A 13,442-nucleotide genomic window follows, 5' to 3' on the forward strand; every position below is an offset into this window, starting at 1 on the left:
ACTTTGTTGCTTATTTTCATGTGACACTGATGTGGAATTTCCCTCAGTTTGAAGCATTTGTTTTCGTTCATGAAATTTTGAATACACTGAAGTTTTATCAACAATTACACTTCTAATGATGGTTACCTTGTTTGTGTCTTGGTGTAGAATTCTTTATCCCTTTTGATATCCACTGTACACCTTTCTTTGCGCAAGCATCCCATTTTGTACATTTTTATTTTGGAATGTGCACATAGGCTTTGCTTCCAAAAATTTTTAGATGTTTAAAATTTGGAGCTTTTAATTTCCATAGTTCATATGGTGTTTTGATTTTCCTGGTAGTCGATTCTGGAGATAGCATATGGTCATATTTCCCCCCCCCCCCCAATATGTGGTTAGCATATCTGCATCAAACAGCATGGTTCTTCCACTCTCACACAAGGTATGGTTCAGTATTCCTGCAACCCTGTTTTGTTCAGGATTGTGTGGTACAGTAGTTTACAATATTATGCCATGCTTTCTGAGAATCGTCTGTGCATTATCACGTGTATATCCAGTTCCATTGTCTGTGTGCAATACACTCTGCATTTTGCCAAATGTGTTGCTTACTTGAGCCAAATATTGTTCAGGTTTCTCTGGTACTTCACTTTTGTTATGTAACAGATATAGTGTAGTATACCTGCAGTATTCATCTATAAAAGTGATCAAATACCTGTTCTTTCTTGGAGTCAATTTTTTCATTGGACAGAAAAGATCTGAATGAATTAAGTCCAGAGGTCTTTTAGCTCTGATGTTACTATGCTTTGGAAAGGGTTTTCTTGTAATTTTTCATTTTATACAGCTGGTACATTTTATTGTTAATCACATGGACTAATTTGTATTCCACTTGTCATTCTCACTTAATATCTTTATTATGTCAGGATTTGTGTGCCCAAGTCATCTGTGCCATATGCGAATGCGGTTTGAATGGTTTTCCTCCGCAGTATTAATTACCTCATTGCAGTTCAGCTGATATAGTTACCGTATTTTCCGGCGTATAAGACGACTTTTTACCCCTTGAAAATCCTCTCAAAAGTCGGGGTTCATCTTATACGCCGTTATACGGCATACTGACACTTTTTAGGGGGGCGGCGCAGTTCCGCCGCCGCCGCCCCCCCCTTCCAACGGAAGGGACACTAAGTACAGGGGTGGGCAGGGGCTGCTGTTTCTTACCTGGCTCCGGTCCCACGACGATCTGGTCCAGGAAGCACGGCTGCTCCTTCAGTTCGGCCACTGGATGTTCGCGTGGCTGCTCGGCTCCGCCTCCTCACCGGTGATTGGCCGCCAGAACTGTAGCTCAGGAAAGGCACTCAGGCGGCCAATCACCGGCGAGGGGGCGGAGCCGAGCGCCCCCGTGAAAATCGAGTGAAGGAGCGGCCGGTAAGTGTGTAGTGTAGAGGTGCTGCTGCAACCACATATGCTGGCTGCAGCAGCACCATACTAGAACATCGGTCAGCAAGTGTAATTGGTGTCAGTGGGAGGAATAGTGCCCCATCATTGGTGTCACTGATACTAATGATGGGGCATTATTCCTCCCACTGACACCAACGATGGGGCACTATTCCTCCCCCCCACTGACACCAACGATGGGGCACTATTCCTCCCCCCCCACTGACACCAACAATGGGGCACTATTCCTCCCCACCCCCCACTGACACCAATGATGGGGCACTATTCCACCCCCCCACTGACACCAATGATGAGGCACTATTCCACCCCCCACTGACACCAATGATGGGACACTATTCCTCCCACTGACACCAATGTTGGGGCACTATTCCTCCCACTGACACCAATGATGGGGCACTATTCCCCCCACTGATACTAATGATGGGGTACTATTCCTGCCACTGACACCAATGATGGGGCACTGTTCCCCCCACTGATACTAATGATGGGGCACTGTTCCTGCCACTGATACCAATGATGGGGCACGATTCCCCCCACTGACACCAAAGATGGGGCACTATTTCTCTCACTGATACTAATGATGGGGCACGATTCCCCCCACTGACACCAAAGATGGGGCACTATTCCTCCCACTGATACTAATGATAGGGCACTATTCCTGCCACTGATACCAATGATGGGGCACGATTCCTCTCACTGACACCAATGATGGGGTGCTATTCCTCCCACTGACACCAATGATGGGGCACGATTTGTCGCTCTGACACCAATGATGGGGCACTATTCCTCCTACTAATACCAATGATGGGGCACTATTCCTTCCACTAATACCAATGATTGGGTACTATTCCTTCCACTAATACAATGATGGGGCACTATTCCTCCCACTGACACCAATGATGGGGCACTATTCCTCCCACTTATACCAATGATGGGGCACTATTCCTCCCACTGACACCGATGATGGGGCACTATTCCTCCCACTGGTGTGCATTGGAAGAGGAGTAGTCTTATACGGCGACTATAGCCCAAACACTACATTTTAGCAGGAAAAGTAGGGGGTTGTCTTATACGCCGGAAAATACGGTAATCTGTAATTTTAGCCTTTGCCACTAAGATATCCCCATTTGTGATGACACAACTGTCATCTTAGAAAGACACTACATTACTTTGTTTTGTGAGCTTCTGCACTGACAATTGATTAGTTTCAAGAGTAGAGACATACAGCAGATTTTTCACAGTTACCTTTCTGGTGACACTCTGGGAAATAAGATAGTAAAGAAAACCGTCTCCTATTCCTTCTGATTCCATTATTTGCCCTTTAACTGTAGTGATTTTTTTCTGTTTTACTCTTGTCAAGGTGAATAAAGAAATTTCTGTCAATTGTCATGTGACTCATAGCTCCTGAATCAAAACACCATGAGGGTCAACTTTTGGATTGAAAAACATGTTCGTTATGTGAAGAAAAATCAGTTTCTTTCTTCACACTTTTGGCCTTTTGTAGTTTAGTTTGTTTTTGCATCCTAGCTTTCCAGATTCTTTTTTATTCCTTTTTTTCGTCTTTAAAGCAGAATCTGTGACAGAAGCCCCATCACTATTAGTGCTTCCTATTTTATGTTTATATCCATCCACAAGCTTGCCCGTAACATATTCCATTGTCAAGTTCATCACCAGGAAGTGTATCAAGTGCTGTGACAAGTGTTACATAACTTTCTGGTAAACCACTGAGTAATAATCCTGCGACATGAAAGTCTTTTATTTCTTCTCCTATGGCATTCAACCATCTCAAAGGAGTGCCTTATGTAATCCTGCATATCTTGGCCTTTCACCATCTTGGTTTGGTACAGCTTTCTAATCAAATACAGTTTATTGCTGAGATTAGCTCTTTCATGCACCTTTTGTAATCCTTCCCACATTTCTTTGGGAGTTTCACACTTACATATACACTCACTGGCCACTTTATTAGGTACACCTGTTCAATTGCTTGGTAACACAAATTGCTAATCAGCCAATCACATGGAAGCAACTCAATGCATTTAGGTATGTTGGCGTGGTGAAGACGACTTGCTGAAGCTAAAACCAAGCATCAGTTTGGGGAAGAAAAGGGATTTAAGTGACTGATGAATGTAGTTATGATTTGATCATTTTTTATGTTAAGAGAAATTGTGCTCTGAGCTTTCTGATCTTTCTCTATCCACTCAACTGAAGGGTGTTCTAGCCTGGCTTCATTTATACATTTCCACGTACCTTCTCTTATTAGCAGAATTTTCATCTTGAATTTTCAAGACTGGTAGGTCTGGATTGTCAGGTTTACAAATGAAAGCTTTGTTGCAGCTTACTTACTGTAACTTACTGAAAAATCCAAGTATACCACGTCCACAGCCGCCCCTCTGTCCAAGCTTACCACTAGCTTTACCAAGACTTGGATAAATGAAAACCTGAGTAGGTATGGTGTAGAGAACATTTATAATAAGGTCAAAAACAAAATATTTAAAAAATGTATTTCTCTTGACTTTACTACGCTTACAGAAATGGAGACGAAAGCCTGTAATGTGTTATTTGCCCATTGTGTTTGATCTTTGCTGACATTTTGATAGTAATACTCTTCTTGGGTACAGTAACAATTTCTAATTTGTGTCCTTGGATTAAAATATGTAAGAACCACTGCTCTAGAGTATTTGCATGTGCCGGTGGTCTTGATGTTATCTTGTATGCATACAATACTTTTGCCCAGTATTTAGTCTTTTATCATTACAGCACAAAATATTAAGACAATGAATCTGCAGATAACACATAGAGCTTTGTATAGTAGCAGTTCTGTAATTGTTGTTTTTCTCTTTGTTGTAAAATATGGATCACAGTGGGCAGACAGTTCATTCCTGCTGACAGATTTCAATGTTGCTGAATATTTAAATTTAAAGCAGCCTGTGCACAGAATGAGCCTAAAAATGATTGTGTGCATCTTTCTGTGTATGTTCGTGACTTTGACAAACAAGCCCCTACAGAGGTGTGTTATTAGGCTAGTAAATCTTGTACTGTCTACTGAATCATTGGCAAATCGGTCATGCTGGGATCATGTTCCTAGTTTATATTCACCTATGGAATTTAGCATGTCTAGTCAAGTGGAACATAAAATGACTCGTGAAAGAACTGCCATTTGTGCAAAGTAATCGAAGCTTTGCTATGTCAGCAAAAAATGTAAACTTCTTGGCCACCTACCTCAATGTATGGCCTGCTATGTAGGTAAATTCTATATTTTCAGATGGGAATCTGATTTTTTACAGACACACAAACCATTTTGTATGTATGACTACTCATCCGCTCCCTTCCTTTTCTAGTGTTGTCTCTTTATAGCCTCTAAGCATGTGCACCATTAAAATGTTGAAGGATTATTATTATAAAGGATTTAACAGTTTGCACAGATTGCACAGTACCTTACTGTAATAAAAAATACTGGGTGCAATAACTAAAAACAAATCATATACACGCACGCAATCAACATGTAGTCATGCAGGTAGCTTTTAATCAGCATTTAAACCATTACATATTCTACACATGTGAAAGACCATCTACCAGATGAACACCTGCCCTGGCACATCATAGCATTCACCTGGCACTCCAAGAAATAACAGAATCCAACTGCAATATTCTTGCACTGTCAAAACCTCCACTTTTATTATCACACGGAATACAGGAGCATATATCTTATAGTCATCACAATCTGCATAATAACACATACCAGTAAGAGTGTGAGCATTACAACATGAAATAGACACATCATTTCACAGCGTCAGCATAGAATTACCAAAGCTATGCTAGAAGCTGGGAGGAACAAATCCCATCGGAACCAAACTGCCCAGGGGGTCACGGAGAAGCCATAGGTGCGACCAGTCGATGAGCCCATAAAGCCTTGGCAAAAATCCCAGCGTCAGAGGGTCCTCTGGCCACTAAGGGGGGGAAGCAATCTAATAGTGGGCGGAGCCACACCCACCACCGGAGGAGCTAGCAGAAGGGTTCTGCGAGGATAACAGGGTCACGTTCAACCAGCATATGCATTATCTGAAAAGTCACACTTTTGCTTTTTATCTACCCCAAAACCTCTTTTCATTTCCCACAGACTTAAGGATTTCTAACTTGGACATATTTAAACAGGTTTTTATCTCCTAATGTGAGGTTACTAGATGTTATAAACACGTTTCATTCCATAAACAAGTTTCTATCTTGCTCTCACATATCTTGTGTCAGTCAGTCACCTCTCATGCCCCTGGCATTTGGGCAACAATGCTTTATGGTAGAAATTAGCCAAGAAACATAGGGTCCAAGGCCAACACATTTCATAGGCGTTACACTTACAAAATACAGAGAAACTGTACGATTACAATCCAATACAATACAAGAAGGTGAGGAGGGCTCTGCTCTTGAGAGCTTACAATCTAAAGAAGGATCTTCCCAAATGAATGAGATGATTTTGCAGAATGTGCTGCACAGGCTTGAATGAGCTAAGCTTCTTAATTGGTGTATTTTGACTTGTACACAGGTAGGGGTGTATTTACCACAAGGCAAACAAGGCATTTGCCTAGGGCGGCATTTTTCAGGGGGGCAACAGCATTTTTAAGGGGGGCTGCACTGCCCCCAAAAGAAGAAGGGACACACACAGCATGGGGACCAGGAGGGATCTGAGAGAGGCTGCAGGCTGCTTGATGGTGTATGAAGAGCCTGACTCTTGTTCCTGGGGAACAGAGCTGTGAAGGAGAGTGTCTTCTCTCTTGCAGGGTGGGGGTGTTGTCAGTGTATGGGGGGCGGTGGTAGTGGAAGGCTCTCTCGGGTGGGGGTGGGAGTGAGTTGGGGTGTTGTTGGTCAATGCCAGTTCCTCTTCGTTGGGGAGGGGGGTGTTGGTCAGTGTCAGGGTCTCTCCATGGGGGGGAGCTGATTTTTGTGTTGCCTAGGGCAGCACGAAACCTAAATACACCACTGCACACAGTATACTCCTCATTTACAGTAAAAGAACAGCAAACAGTGAAATAATATTGGTAATACCTAGAAATCTAGTAGGTAAGTAGCAAGGGTCAGAAAACTCTACATTCCAGGCAACAGGTTAAACTACTTCTGAAGTCACATTTTTTTTTTATCCTAATGCATTCCTTCATAAAGTTAAAAAATGTCTCACTATATGCCCCCCCCCCCCCAAACATTTACTGATCTACTCTCATCGATCCAGCACTGCAGAACGCTGTTCTCTCTTCCTGTTCACAGAAAATACAGGCAGCAGGAGGAACCATAGATTTATGCTGTTGTCAGTCAAATCCAGTGAGGAGGGAGAGGGGGAGTGGCCTAGCTGTGCTGTGCGTGTCTATGGACGCACACAGCCTGGCTCGGGAACGCACATGAATGAGTGATCCTTTAGCAGCTGAATTGCTGAGGGGGCACTTGTAGGAGAAAAGGAGTAGACAGCACTGGCTGGGAACTCCAGAAGAGAAAGTAAGAGACCCCTCTGTACAAACGTGTTGCACAGAGCAGGTAAATATTACTTCTTTTTTTATTTTAAGATGAAATCTTTGCCTTCAGAATCACTTTAAACTGGGCTCAGCAACTCCTAGAACGCGATTTACCAGTAGACCGCGTCCAGGTGACTGGTAGATTGCGGTCTGTGCTTGCTGACCCACCATCCCAGAGTATCAAATAGAGTGTAATGCAGAGGGACTACTTGTAAAGTTGGAGCTGTAGTAGGGAGCAAGATCCACATAAGTCGATGCCTCCTCTGTAGTGTTGGCTCCTGTCCCATGCGGAGTGATACCAGCTACACTCCACCTCTTATCCCCGCTAGAGGTCTCCAGAGTGGGGCCAGCAGCAGGAAAGAGGAGATCTTCAGGTCAGTGTAAAGCAATACACTGGGCATAATAGAATAGGGCTCCTTTCATACTGATGTGCTGCGGTTTATCCACACCGCGGTTTTCCTGTGGGTTTGCTGCGCTTAGCCATAGACTTCTATTATATCCTGGATGTATGGTGCAATGTCTGAAAGCACACCAAAACTCCTGCATGCAGACCTTTTGGTGCACTTTCAGAATGTGAACCACACCTGCAGGATATAATTGAAGTCTATGACAAAGTGCAGCTAACCAGCAGTAAAGTTATAGATACACTGCACTGCACCCATGGTGCAGGTAAATCACAGCACATTAGCCTTGTAGGGAGTCAGAACGGGGTTCATTTACATTCGCAATTTGGGGGGTGGTAAAACCCCATAGTTAAGAAATGTTTTTATCATCCCCACCCCAACCGCACCCTCTTTAGCTGCAGTGGCCAGGGGTGTACACATGTTGCAATTACAGCAGGAGTTATACGCCCTGTCATGGTTGGTGGTGCAAGTGAATGAAACCACTCTGCAAGTTCCCTGCAACCTTGTGCAGTACAGTAAACAAGAAGTTAAGGCAGGCATCGTTGTATTGCTCAGAAGCATGCTGTTGCGGGGCGCTTGCAAAGTGGCCCCATTTACTTGAATGAGTCGCGATTGGCAGGCGGTAGCACCCACCAAAAGCAACAGGGGATTTAATTCCTGCATGTGCACACCTTTCTCTGCTGCCTCAGCAGCTAAAGGGATTGGGATGGTAAAACAGCGGCTCAACCACAGAGTTTTACTACCCCCAACTTTACATATGAATAAGCCCCATGGGTGCAACTAAGGGCTCATTCACAAGTGCAGCAGACACTGCTGCTCCTCTGAAAAGTGATCCGAGTGTGTTTGACAGATGGTGAGGAGGCGATATGTTGCTTCCTCACAACCTGATTTAAACCCATGATTGCTGTGCAATGCATATGATTGTGACACAGTAGTAAGGCAAGTAAAGGTTTAAATCAGGTTTGAGAAGGTGACACTGAGTGACACCCGACTGTGCCCGGTGATCTTTGACTTCTCCCATGTTGTTCAGGCAGACCTCCACCTCTTTGAGGTTTCCTTTCCCTGCTTTCACCTTTTGGACAAAAATAATAAATGCACATTTTGTGCAGGTAAACAAAATGTGCATTTATTAATTCTGTCCAGGGGCGGACTGACCATTTGGAAACTCAGGCACTGCCCGAGGGCCCGGGGTCAGTAGGGGGCCCCATGAGATGCCCCTGGTACCTTTTTCATAGGCCTTTTTGAGTTTGGGCAAGGACACAGGGGCCCCATGATCCCCTATTGCCCAGGGGCCCCATGAGTTGTCAGTCTGCCCCTGCTTTTGTCCAAAGGATCCTGGAAAGCATTGCACCAGCGATCAGTATATAGCTGATGTCATGCAGGTCTCCTGCAGACCTGTCAGAATATCTGCTTGCAGTACGGGATGTACGGGCAAGCAGATATAATGACAGGAAGCATCAATGAACTACCATGGTGCTCCACAGCACCGTAGTAGTTCACTGAAAACTACAAGTCCACAGCCGCTAAGACTTGTAGGCACTCATTCACAGAACACTGTGGGCGGAGCCCCGCACAGCCGCGCTGTTTTCAAATCTGACAGTACGAGGAGAAGTTTCCCGTACTATCTGTCAGAGGGAGGGGGGACGGCGGGTGCAGCTGCGGCTATGGGAACATGTTACATATTCCACCATAAAAATAGGTGGAACATTTAACATGTTCCAAAGGTGAACATATCCTTTAAACCATCTAAAGAGCTGCTTGTGTCATCCACTAGAAAAATAAAAAAGCAATCTGCCTTTAATTTGAGAGGATAAAGAATTTAAAAAAATTTCACCAAGGCTTATAGAGACTCTGGTGTTACATTTACTTACAAATACAGAAAATACCTTTGGTGTCCTTGCCATCACTGCTAGCTGAGAAGAAAGCGCAAGCATGCTTATCTTTCTTATGTAAACTACTTGTCCCAACAATCCGCCATGTAATAGAGATGTTTGAAGTCCAGCCTAGTCCAACCATGGTTTCCGCCATGGATACAATGGAGAAATGAGTGTGGACAGGAAGTATGTTCTTTGTATAATTAATGTGACGCATTAAAATGTTATTACTTGTAATATGTTAAGTTGGGCATTAGATGGTGGTTACCTGCCATTCAGGGTCACTCACATTGATAGAACAACCTTCTGGAACTTGTATGCTGAACTGCAGAAGTAAAAAGAATATTTAATTTACCTTTCCTTGTTAGCTGCATAATTGGTGTTATTTTCTTAGAGAAGTAGAATTTCTTGTATTTCCTTAATGTTTCTAGAGGCAGGCAGGTCAATCCACCACTGCTTTGATCCTATTGGGATCCATACTCACTCCTTCAACTGTAAAGTTGATTCTTCCTTAATCTTTCGAATACATGCTTGTGATGCTCCTCTAGATTATCAGGAAGATTAAGGATAGCATTCAAGTTTGCAATAACAAACTGGTCTAAAAGATCCCACAGAACATCATTGAAATAGTGAAAAGCTATGGGAGCACTGCAAAGACTAGAAGGTATAACCAAAGATTTGAAATGTCCATATCCGTTAATAAAAGCAACCTTCCACTTGTCTCCTTGATTATTGCAGACAAGGTTATATGTCCCCAACAAATCTAGTTTAGTAAATACTTTGGCAGACAGGAATCTTTCCAACATTATTAGAATGCAAGGGGAATGGATAACTGTTTTTATTCAAATCCCTGTAATCAACGCATGGGCAACAAAGAACAGGACTGCCCCTGCAGGAGACGTTTATTGTCTGATAAAGCCCTTCTCTAAATTCTCATCAAACCACTCCCTGAGCACTTTTAATTCAGATTCTGACAGATTAAAAATGCAACTTGAGAAGGTCATTGATTGCCATTCTTTTTATCACAGACATCTGGGAACTTGTAGTACTGTGGAGGAAGCTTGTTGTACATCTAGGTAGTTACCGTATCAACTTGTGATCGATCAACAGAGAACTTGTTTGACAAGGTCCTCTACAATGTTTCTTGCAATGGGAGGGGTTAAAATTTATAGTCCATGCCCCCCTGTTTGTGGAGGGATTATGTGTGGAAAACCGAGAAATGCCAAATGCCAGGATGACAGGAAATTTGGCTGATGTAATCAGCTGAAAGTTGATAGTCTCACAATGGCCGGCCTCAAATTAGGGTTCAAGGGGAACTGTTTCATGGATAATCCCGGAGTCCAGCAGAGCAGAGCAAGGAATTTCACAACCCTTGTGCAGGCCATAGACGGTTTGTTTATCGGCCGATTTTTTTTTTTGTCCGAAAGAATAATTGGCCGATTTTCGCACTGTTAGTAGGGCAATGGCATCGCCTGATTTTCGCGGTTCCTCCTCATTTCTTTTATTGGTCATGCTGGAAAATTTGTGAAAAACTGCCAATTTTTGCAATCATTGGTGGCAGCAGAACGACCAATGTTTCGTTTTTTGGCCCAAAAATCGGCTGATAAACGAACCGTCTATGGCCTGCATTGGTGATAAATTTAATAAGGATGACAAAATGAGATAGTAGAGAATTAAATGTATTTTCTTCCTGAATCAGTGTTGAGACAGACTAAGTTATGGAATTTATTTGTTCAGGCACTATAACATCATTTGCAGCAATAGTTTTTTTTACTTTGTCGGGACAATTAATTGCATAATGCCCAAAGTCCCCACAATATAGAAATAAGTTCTCTGAATGTCCTCTCTTTCCTAAATAGAAATGGATCTTTTAATAGCATCAGCCTGCATAGGTTCAAGTGTGTTAGAATCCGGAGAAATGTTTGTATCCTTCTGAATAAACTGACTAGCAGAGAAATGCATGGTACCATTACTTCCAAACATTCGCAGTCTCCCCTTTCTGTAAGTCTCCAATCAATTGAGATTCATAATTGGATGAAAGATTCAAGATCACCAGGAGTATCTACTCTGGCCAGCTCATCTTTTGCCTGCTCAGAGAGCCCTTGGCAGAACTGGCTCATTTGCACTGCTGGGTTCCATGTGGTATCTGGGATATAACATCAGAATTAAGCTGTGTACTCTACAACAGGGCATTTACCCTGCCGCAGACTATGCAACTTTGCTTCAGCAATAGAGCAGCGGCTTGGATCATTGAACACTTGATTCATTGCAGTCACAAAACACTCAAAATGATTCAGAATTGTACTCTTTTGTTCTATATAAGGGGAGGCCCATGCGCTAGCTTCCCCAGTCAGAAGGTTAATAAAAAAATTACCTTCCTTTTTTCAACAGCAGGTTGCATCTGGAAATACAAGTGACATTGGTTAAGGAAACCTCTGTAATGATGGCAGTCTCTATTGAACTTGAGTGGTAGAAGCATACGTGCATTAGCATCATCTCGGAAACGTAAATCCCACAATTGCCTCTGCAGAGCATAGATTTCTTCCTGTTGACCTTTCACCCCCTTTCAAGTTAGAAAAAAAAGTTTTTGGTAGGTAATACCAAACTCTTGCAGCTCTACAATTTCCTGCCTGGAAGAAGCCACAGCAGTTGCTATAACAGCCCCCTGTTTGGGGGAGATTAGTCAGTCACAATCAGTGACTATAGCAGTGGAAAGGCTCACACAGAAACCAGCAGGATAGGTACACAAGAAGATTCTCCTGGCATGTGATGTTGGCGCACCCAAGGTGCGAGGTCTAAGCACTAACTGAGCTTATGATGGTGGAGATGGGTTTCACTGCATGCTAATTCTAGGTCATGGTCCTCAGGACCAAGACCTAAAACCTAACTCTGGGTACCCGAACAAAATACCCTTGCAGCGGGGCATCCCTGCACTGCAATGGTTAAATGCTCATTACATCTCATAATGACTTATCAGTCCAGAACACCTGCTGCCATTTTTCTGCATCTCTGTTCCTATGTTTTTGTACATAGTTGAGTCGGTTAGTCTTATTTCCACATTGGAGATATGGCTTTTTGGCTGTATCGCCTTCAGGAAGACTTCTCTGCACAGTAGATAGGCGTACCTGGGTCCCACTTGTTTCTGCCAGTGTTGTGCTGATGGCACTGCTAGACATCTTCCAGTGTTAAAGAAAGTAGGCATGATATCTCTGTCATCTGCTGCATCAAGTTTTTCCTTGGCCCACCACTGCATCTACGCTGCTCAACATTGCCCGTTTCTTCATGCTTCTTCAAAAAAGATTGAACATTACATCTTGAAACCCTAATCTGCACTGAATTTGTTGCCTGTGAGAGACCTTACTGATGCAGAATAACTACCTTGTGTCTTGTTGCTCTGCTCAGTCTTGCCATGGTGTATGACCTGTAACATGAAACTTTCTTCTACAACCTCACCTTAGTACAGTGTTTCTCAACTCCAGTCCTCATGGACCCCCAACAGGTCATGTTTTCAGGATTTCCATTATTTTGCACAGGTGATTTGATCAGTTTCGCTGCCTTAGTAATTACCACAGCTGTTTCATCTGAGGGAAATCCTGAAAACATGACCTGTTGGGGGTCCATGAGGACTGGAGTTGAGAAACACTGCCTTAGTAGCAGAGTTTGGCTGTTCCTTACCCACTTTAAGCCATCTACACAGCTGTTTCAGTTTATGACTGTGTTTCAACCTATATATGAAATTGATGATCATTAGCACCTGGTTTGTATAATTGAATAATCATATACCTGACTCAAAACCTAAAATCCTTTACTTTGTGCAAGTGTACAAAGTGTGCAAGTGTAAGAATTGATGCTGGTTTAAAGCCAAAAGGTAGCAACACCAAATATAGAATTGATTTAGATTTTCTTCTGTGCACTTACTTTGTATTTTGTAAATCGATAAAAATAAACAATTAAATTATATACAGTATGTTTGAAAGCATTCTTACTTTACAGCATTTTATCGCACCTGCCTAAAACTTTTTCACTGTACTGTATTTGCTAGGAGATAAAGTTGCTAGGCAGTTTCATTGAATTTTCAGTGTACACACAGTTTCTGTGGATGTAGGCTAGTGTATGTAAGAAATAATGACAAGCACTAAGCCAAGGCAATAAAACAGTGACAGTAATGCACTTACTACCGAAAGCACGGTGCTGTCATTAGCATATACAGGCTCAGAGTCAGCCTGAAGCTGACTGCTTAG

Source organism: Staurois parvus, unplaced genomic scaffold, assembly GCF_062004578.1.
Source record: "Staurois parvus isolate SC_StPar_1 unplaced genomic scaffold, SC_StPar_1.0 ptg000017l, whole genome shotgun sequence".
NCBI lineage: Eukaryota > Metazoa > Chordata > Amphibia > Anura > Ranidae > Staurois > Staurois parvus.